The sequence below is a fragment of the Salmo trutta genome, chromosome 5 (assembly GCF_901001165.1).
Source record: "Salmo trutta chromosome 5, fSalTru1.1, whole genome shotgun sequence".
Taxonomy (NCBI): Eukaryota; Metazoa; Chordata; class Actinopteri; order Salmoniformes; family Salmonidae; genus Salmo; species Salmo trutta.
This window is the reverse complement of record NC_042961.1, coordinates 17,704,635-17,713,768: the sequence shown is the minus strand read 5'-3', so window position 1 is coordinate 17,713,768 and position 9,134 is coordinate 17,704,635.

Sequence of the window (9,134 nt, the reverse complement as noted above, 5' to 3'; positions counted from 1 at the left end):
GGGGTAACATCGGATGGGGCCACAGTGTCTCCTGCCCCCTCCTGTCTGAGCCTCCAGTATTTATCCTGCAGTAGTTTGTGTCGGGGGGCTAGGGTCAGTCTGTTTATATCTGGAGTATTTCTCCTGTCTTATCCGGTGTCCTGTGTGAATTTAAGTATGCTCACTAATTCTCTCTTTCTCTCTTTCTTTCTCTCTCTAGGACCATGCCTCAGGACTACCTGGCATGATGACTCCTTGCTGTCCCCAGTCCACCTGGCTGTGCTGCTGCTCCAGTTTCAACTGTTCTGCCTGTGGCTATGGAACCCTGACCTGTTCACCGGACGTGCTACCTGTCCCAGACCTGGTGTTTTCAACTCTCTTGAGACAGCAGGAGCGGTAGAGATACTCTCAATGATCGGCTATGAAAAACCAACTGACATTTACTCCTGAGGTGCTGACTTGTTGCACCCTCGACAACTACTGTGATTATTATTATTTGACCATGCTGGTCATTTATGAACGTTTGAATATCTTGGCCATGTTCTGTTATAATCTCCACCCGGCACAGCCAGAAGAGGACTGGCCACCCCTCAGAGCCTGGTTCCTCTCTAGGTTTCTTCCTAGGTTTTGGCCTTTCTAGGGAGTTTTTCCTAGCCACTGTGCTTCTACACCTGCATTGCTTGCTGTTTGGGGTTTTAGGCTGGGTTTCTGTACAGCACTTTGATATATCAGCTGATGTAAGAAGGCCTATATAAATAAATACATTTGATTTGATAATTTCACAATTAATCAACTATTTGTTGATCAGTCTTATGTGATGTATATAAAGTGTAATATTGGGATGCAAACTCAAAATGTAATATGTTTCAACTCAACACTACCGTTCAAAAGTTTGGGGTCACTTAGAAATGTCCTTGTTTTCCATGAAAACATACATGAAATGAGTTGCAAAATGAATAGGAAATAGGTTATAAATAATGATTTTTAATTGAAATAATAATTGTGTCGTTCAAACTTTGTTTTGTCAAAGAATCCTCCATTTGCAGCAATTACAGGCTTGCAGACCTTCGACATTCTAGTTGTCAATTTGTTGAGGTAATCTAAAGAGATTTCACCCTATGCTAACTGAAGCACCTCCCACAAGTTGGATTGGCTTGATGGGCACTTCTTACGTACCTACGGCCAAGCTGCTCCCACAACAGCTCAATAGGGTTGAGATCCGGTAACTGTGCTGGCCACTCCATTATAGATAGAATACCAGATGACTGCTTCTTTCCTAAATAGTTCTTGCATAGTTTGGAGTTGTGCTTTGGGACATTGTCCTGTTGTAGGAGGAAATTGGCTCCAATCAAGTGCTGTCCACAGGGTATGGCATGGTGTTGCAAAATGGAGGGATAGCCTCTTCACTGTAGACGTTGAGACTGGTGTTTTTTTCAATCAAGTTCATATTTATATCAAAAAACTGCTTTTACATTAGCATGTGATGTTCAGAACTAGCATACCCACCGCAAACTTCCAGTGAATTTACTAAATTACTCACGATAAACGTTTACAAAAAACATAATTATTTTAAGAATTATAGATACAGAACTCCTTTATGCAATCGCGGTGTCAGATTTTAAAATAGCTTTTCGGCGAAAGCACATTTTACAATATTCTGAGTAGATAGCTCGGCCATCACAGGCTAGCAAATTTGACACCCACCAAGTTTGGTGCTCACTAAACTCAGAATTACTATAAGAAAAATTGGATTACCTTTGCTGTTCTTCGTCAGAATGCACTCCCAGGACTTCTACTTCAACAACAAATGTTGTTTTGGTTCGAAATAATCCATAGTTATATTGAAATGGCTCCGTTTTGTTCGTGCGTTGAGGTCACTATCCGAAGGGTGACGCGCGGGCGCATTTCGTGACAAAAAAATTCAAAATATTCCATTACCGTTCTTCAAAGCATGTCAAACACTGTTTAAAATCAATTTTTATTCTATTTTTCTCATAAAATAGCGATAATATTCCAACCGGGCGACGTTGTATTCATTCAAAGACTGAAAGAACAAAATGGAGTAGTCTCGTGGACGCGCATCTCCAGTGTCACTGTCCCCAGGCAGGCCAGTAACAAACAGAGCTGCTGTGCTTAGACCAGAGACTGCAGAGCTCTCATTCCACTTTCTGGCGCCTTCTGAGAGCCAATGGAAGCCTTAGAAAATGTCACGTTACAGCACAGATGCTGTATTTTCGATAGAGAGGCTACAGAAGGACAATAAATTGTCAGACAGGGCACTTCCTGTATGGAATCTTCTCAGGTTTTGGCCTGCCATATGAGTTCTGTTATACTCACAGACACCATTCAAACAGTTTTAGAAACCTGAGTGTTTTCTATCCAAGTCTACTAATTATGCATATTCTAGTTTCTGGGCAGTAGTAGTAACCAGATTAAATCGAGTACGTTTTTTTATCCGGCTGTGAAAATACTGCCCCCTATCCCAAACGTGTTTTAAGGGACCATTTTTTTTAATTTTCTTTCAAAAACATGGACATTTCTAAGTGACCCCAACCTTTGAATGGTAGTGTATATCTGACATGGTACAGGTGTCTTTGTTTTGCCGATAACCATGTGTGTGTGTGAGGTGTATACCTTTGTTTCAAAGTAGATTTGTTTAAGACTACCGAAAAACACTGTGTGACCTGGATTTAGCACACTGCAGTAAAAGTTTAACCACAACTCATATTTAGCTTTGACATGGAATTTACAGCACCACTAAACTATGGAGATATAGTTTCAATCAATTCAACAACAACAAAAAAGTGAGTTATTGTAATATTTATTATATACCGAAAAATTGACTGGACTGTTGTGTGCAAAAATGTTTGTGCAAAATATTTTACTGGCACATTTGTGCAGGAGGAGTGGAGGAGGTGGAAAGCTTCAAGTTCCTTTGCGTACACATCACTGACAAACTGAAATGGACCACCCACACAGAAAGTGTGGTGAAGAAGGCACAACAGAGCCTCTTCAACCTCAGGAGGCTGATGAAATTTGGCTTGTCACCTAAACCTCTCACAAATTTTTGAAAGCATCCTGTTGGGCTGTATCACCGCCTGTTATGGCAACTGCACCGCCCGCAACCGCAAGGCTCTCCAGAGGATGGTGTTGTCTGCCCAACACATCACCGGGGCAAAACTTCCCACCCTCCAGGACACCTACAGCAGCCGATGTCACAGGAAGGCCAAAATGATCATCAAGGACATCAACCACCCGAGCCACTGCCTGTTCACCCCTCTTTCATCCAGAAGACGAGGTCAGTACAGGTGACTCAAAGCTGGAACCGAGAGACTGAAAAACAGCTTCTATCTCAAGGCCATCAGACTGTTAAATAGCCATCATTAGCACATTAGAGGCTGCTGCCATTAGGCATAGACTAGGATTTACTGGCCACTTTAAGGAATGAAACACTTGTCACTTTAATAATGTTTACATATCTGGCATTATTCGACTCATATGTATATACTGTATTCTATACTATTCTATGGTATCTTAGTCACTTAAATGTTTACATATCTTGCATTACTCATCTCATATGTATATACTGTATTCTATAATATTCTACGGTGTCTTAGACAATTAATGTTTACATATCTGGCATTACTCATCTCATGTGTATATACTCTTTTCTATACTAATCTACAGTATCTCATTCACTTAATAATGCTTACATATCATACATTACTCATCTGATATGTACAGTATATACCGTTTTTTTCTCTATACTATTCTACTCCATCTTAGTCCGTTCCGCTCTGACATCGCTTGTCCATATGTACAGTTGAAGTCGGAAGTTTACATACACAACCACTCCACAAATTTCTTGTTAAAACAAACTATAGTTTTGGCAAGTCATTATTTTAATTAAAAAAATGTAATTCATTTGGAATTTTTTATTATATATATTTTTTTTATTTTTTTATTACCAATGTAGAAAAGTCTGTATACATACAATAAGTACATAAATAGACAATGATAACATATGCTAGGGGGTACAACAAATTAGAAATTATACAAAGACCTTAAAAGAAACACATATTGATTGTTTTAAGAGCTTTCTTATTAGAAGAATGTAGAATGGTCTTAATGTACTGCTCGAATTCCTTATAGAAAACAAGGAAGAGTGTTTTTTTTATTAGTGAATTTACATTTATGAATATGAAACGTTGCCATTAGCACAATTAGATTTATGAGGTAAAATTGTTTTTCTTTATCTTTATTATGGCTAAGGAAACCGAGCAGCACATTCTCCCATAAACAAAAGTCATGAAGAATATTAACAATTATAAAACTGTGAATATCTTTCCATAATTGTTTTACATGTAGCCAATGCCAAAATAAATGTGAAACGGTTTCTGGATGCTCAACACAAAAAGTACAATCAATGTTATTGTCTTTTTTGAGTTTCTTCAGGTAATGACTCGCAGGGTAATACTTATGGATCATTCTGAAAGAGACCTCTTTGACCTCGTCAACAAGCAAGTATTTGTGTGGTAATAACCATACCTTTTTCCAACAGATATTAGTGACCCATGTATTCCAGTAACTTGTGACATAAGGAATGGATACAATATCCCTTTGAAATAAAGCACGTATAGATCTGTTGTTCTGAGGGAGCAAGGGGAAACATATTTTCCCTATTGGAGAGTCGACTGGATTAAGCGAGGGTAGGTCAAGAAGGTGAGGTCTGGCTACACCTCTAAATAACATGAGAGTTCCAGATGGAATAGCATCAAAGACTATGGCGAACTCTCTAGGTGTTACAGGGATATTGTAATGAGATAAAAATCCTCATAATTGAGTAACAATCCTTCTGCATTAAAAAGTTGACTCACCAGCAGGATATGATTATTGAACCAGTTCTTAAAAAATAAATACTTTTTTCTATACAAAATGTCCTTATTGTTGCAAATGAAATACCTTTGCGGGGAAAACTTATGTTTATATATTAACGACCAAGCTATGAATACTTGTCTATGAAAAGCAGATAATTTTGCAGGAATCTTATCAATGTTATAGTTATAAAGTAACATTAAAATTGAGACCACCAAAACGGGAGAAGATATAATGAGGGATGAAATTCAAAATTGAAGTTGGATTCTTTAAAATATGTTTAGCCCAATTTATCTTAAGTATTATTCAAAGTAGGAAAATCCCAAAAATTGAGACCAAAATATTCATATAAGTTCATAACTACATATTTCATAATATAATGGTAACGAATTTTCCAGATGAAGTTGAAAAGCACCTGGTCAACCGCTTTACCTATTTTGTTGTCAAGATATAGGGACTGGGCTGCATAAGTAAGTCTGGAGATACCTTTAGCTTTAGAAAGCAATACTCAACCTTTCATGGATAAATCTCTCTGCAACCAATGACTCAACTTCTTTTTTGTTTTTTCAATAATAGGTATAAAATTGAATGAGCATCTTTCCTCTGGATCCTTAGATATGGTAATCCCAAGGTATGTAAGGTAAGGCGAAATAGGCAACCTTGCCTAATTCCTCTTTTCAAATCAAATCTAGGAGAAGTGCCATGCTTTAATTTAATTGAACTGTTCCCATTCATGTAAAGAGTTTTAATAGTACTACAAAATAATTCCCCAAAATCAAATTTCTCAAGGGAGAGAAATAGAAACTCATGTTCCACTGTATCGAAGGCTTTATAAAAGTCTAGGAAGACAATAAAACTATCTTCGAAGATTAAATCAGAATAGTCAATAAGGTCTAACACCAGTCGGATAATATTAGATATATGTCTATTCCTCATGAAGCCAGATTGGGTCTCTTCAATACTGCCTTCATTCTTTATAGAGGCTAATATTTTGTAGTCATTATTGAGCAGACAGACTGGATGCCAATTATTGAGTAGAAGCAAGTCTTTCCTGGCCTTATGTATTAATGTAATCAGACCTTGAGTCAAACTGGGAGGGAGAGCATTATTTGTAATGCATTCAGAAAAGACCTCCAACAGAAATGGGGCCAACTGTTGAGAAAAAGTTAGTTTTGGCAAGTCGGTGAGGACATCTACTTTGTGCATGACACAAGTCATTTTTCCAACAATTGTTTACAGACAGATTATTTCACTTATCATTTACTGTATCACAATTCCAGTGGATTAGAAGTTTACGTAGACTAAGTTGACTGTGACTTTAAACAGCTTAGAAAATTCCAGAAAATGATGTCATGGCTTTAGAAGCTTCTGATAGGCTAATTGACATAATTTCAGTCAATTGGAGGTGTACCTGCAGATGTATTTCAAGTCCTACCTTCAAACTCAGTGCCTCTTTACTTGACATCATGGGAAAATCTAAATAATTCAGCCAAGACCTCAGAAAAAAATTGTAGACCTCCACAAGTCTGATTCATCGAACAATTTCCAAATGCCTGAAGGTACCACGTTCATCTGTATAAACAATAGTACGCAAGTATAAACACCATGGGACCACGCAGCCATCATACCGCTCAGGAAGGAGACACGTTCTGTCTCCTAGAGATGAACGTACTTTGGTGCGAAAAGTGCGAAAATCAATCCCAGAACAACAGCAAAGGAAATGTGTAGATGCTGGAGGAAACGGGTACAAAAGTATCTATATCCACAGTAAAACGAGTCCTATATCGACATAACCTGGAAGGCCGCTCAGCAAGGAAGAAGCCACTGCTCCAAAACCGCCATTAAAAAGCCAGACTATGGTTTGCAACTGCACATGGGGACAAAGATCGTACTTTTTGGAGAAATGTCCTCTGGACTGATGAAACAAAAATAGAACTGTGGCCATAATGACGATCGTTATGTTTGGAGGAAAAAGGTGGAGGCTTACAAGCCGAAGAACACCATCCCAACCGTGAAGCACGGGGGTGGCGGCATCATGTTATGGGGGTGCTTTGCTGTGGGAGGGATTGGTACACTTCACAAAATAGATGGCATCATGAGGAAATAAAATGATGTGGATATATTGAAGCAACATCTCAAGACATCAGTCAGGAAGTTAAAGCTTGGTCGCAAATGGGTCTTCCAAATGGACAATGACCCCAAGCGTACTTCCAAAGTTTTGGCCAAATGGCTTAAGGACAACAAAGTCAAGGTATTGGAGTGGCCATCACAAAGCCCTGACCTCAATCCTGTAGAAAATCTGTGGGCAGAACTGAAAAAGCATGTGTGAGCAAGGAGGCCTTCAAACCTGGCTCAGTTACACCTGCTCTGAGGAGGGATGGGCCAAGATTCACCCAACTTATTGTGGGAAGCTTGTGGAAGTGCTACCTGAAACGTTTGACCCAAGTTAAACAATTTATAGGCAACGCTACCAAATACTAATTGAGCGTATGTAAACTTCTGACCCACTGGGAATGTGATGAAAGAAATAAAAGCTGAAATAAATCATTATTTCTGCTATCATTCTGACATTTGACATTATTAAAATAAAGTGATGATCCTAACTGGCCTAAAACAGGGATTTTTTACTAGGATTAAATGTCAGGAGTTGTGAAAAACTGAGTTTAAATGTATTTGTCTAAACTTCCGACTTCAACTGTATGTTTGATAACATCCCATTAAATAATGTACAAAAGTCAAGTTGATTCAGATGATCCGGCGAGGGTCGTCCGGCTGTGCAGTGGCTTGAGATTTTTGAAGTCTGCTAGTCAGGTGGCACGTTCAAGAGACTCAAACGAAAAGTAGTAGTGGAAATGGATGTAGACAAAAGGAATATGGAGGCTGACAGTGAAAGTATTAAAGATTCTAATGGAAGTATATTTCCAGGCTTGGAGAGATGGAAGGAAGTAGGTTACGAGTTTGAATCCGATGAAGACATCAACAACAAGAGAGGCGGTGCGTCGAGGAAGATTGGGGTCAAGTACAAACAGAATGAGCTGTACTCCAGTGGCACTGGAGGTGAATTGGAAGAGAATAAGGATGAGGTGGCAGGAGTAGTGAAGATCTTGGAGCTCATGATAAAGATGACTGGTCCAATAGGAGAGACGTTTTGGGAGAAAGTGGACCCCTTCTTTTTGGCTGACCCAGTTGGGTACTGTTGAATCGTTGAAAGTAACCTGAAGTGGACTTGTGAAGATTTTTTTGTGTTTCTTCCTCCCAGAGGGAGCGGGCGCTCCGCATCACGTGAATGGGGACAAGACCTGTTATTTGCTTTGCTGTCAAGAATAGAACACATTTGAAAGGAGTGTTTACTGGGCTAGTGGTAAGGGTGGTGGTGGATCAACTGAAGTTGAAGATTCCTGGTGTCTGTAATGCCCGCCGTATGGTGCGACACAGACCCAGTGGCGAAGGTGGTAAAACAGTAGAGTCACTGTCTGTCTTTAGTTTTGATGCTGAGTTGTTACACGACAAAGTCATTTTAGTATATATCAGTTATCCCGTAAGAGCTTTTGTGCCGAATCCACTACGGTGTTTCAGGTGCCAAGCTTATGGACATGTTGCAGCAGTGTGTACGAGGGAGATTCCTAAATGTGAGAAGTGTGCAGGAGGGCATGGGACAAAGGAATGTGTAGTATTGGTGAAAGAAGCGGTATGTGTTAACTGTAGGGGTGCCTATGTTGCTGGGGATCAGAAGTGTCTGGTGTGAGAGAGGCAGGTTGAGGTTGCCAGGGTCAGAGTTTTACAGAAAGTGTTGTATTCTGAGGCAGTAAAGAAAGTAGAGGAAGATGGGTCAAGGGTGAGGGATCCTAAGAGGCTCTTTGTGAGTAGTAGACTTGTGCCAGTTCAGAGTCATAGGACTACGAATTAAAAGTGCTTCAGTAAGGTTGGCTTTTTAGTGTTTCATTACCATGGTTATCAACTTTACTGCAGGAATGGAACATAAGTAACAGAAAATAGGTGTTGTGGTGGCAGCTGCAGAGAAGTACAGTACGTGGGATGACGAGATTTTACAGCAGAAGAGTTACACGGTGTGTTGAATGATAATGTCCCGTCCTCCCAGGCTGTCAGCCTGGTGTCGGATCGGGTCAAAATAGTGGAATGGGGTAGTGGGTTTAAATGAGTGTAGGGTTAGTTGGCAGGGTACTTTTTTCCTTTTCCCTTTCCCATTTTTGTATCACAAAGTATAATGGATTCATACTCCAGTCCAGTTGGTGGCGGTAATGCACCAATAATATTGGATG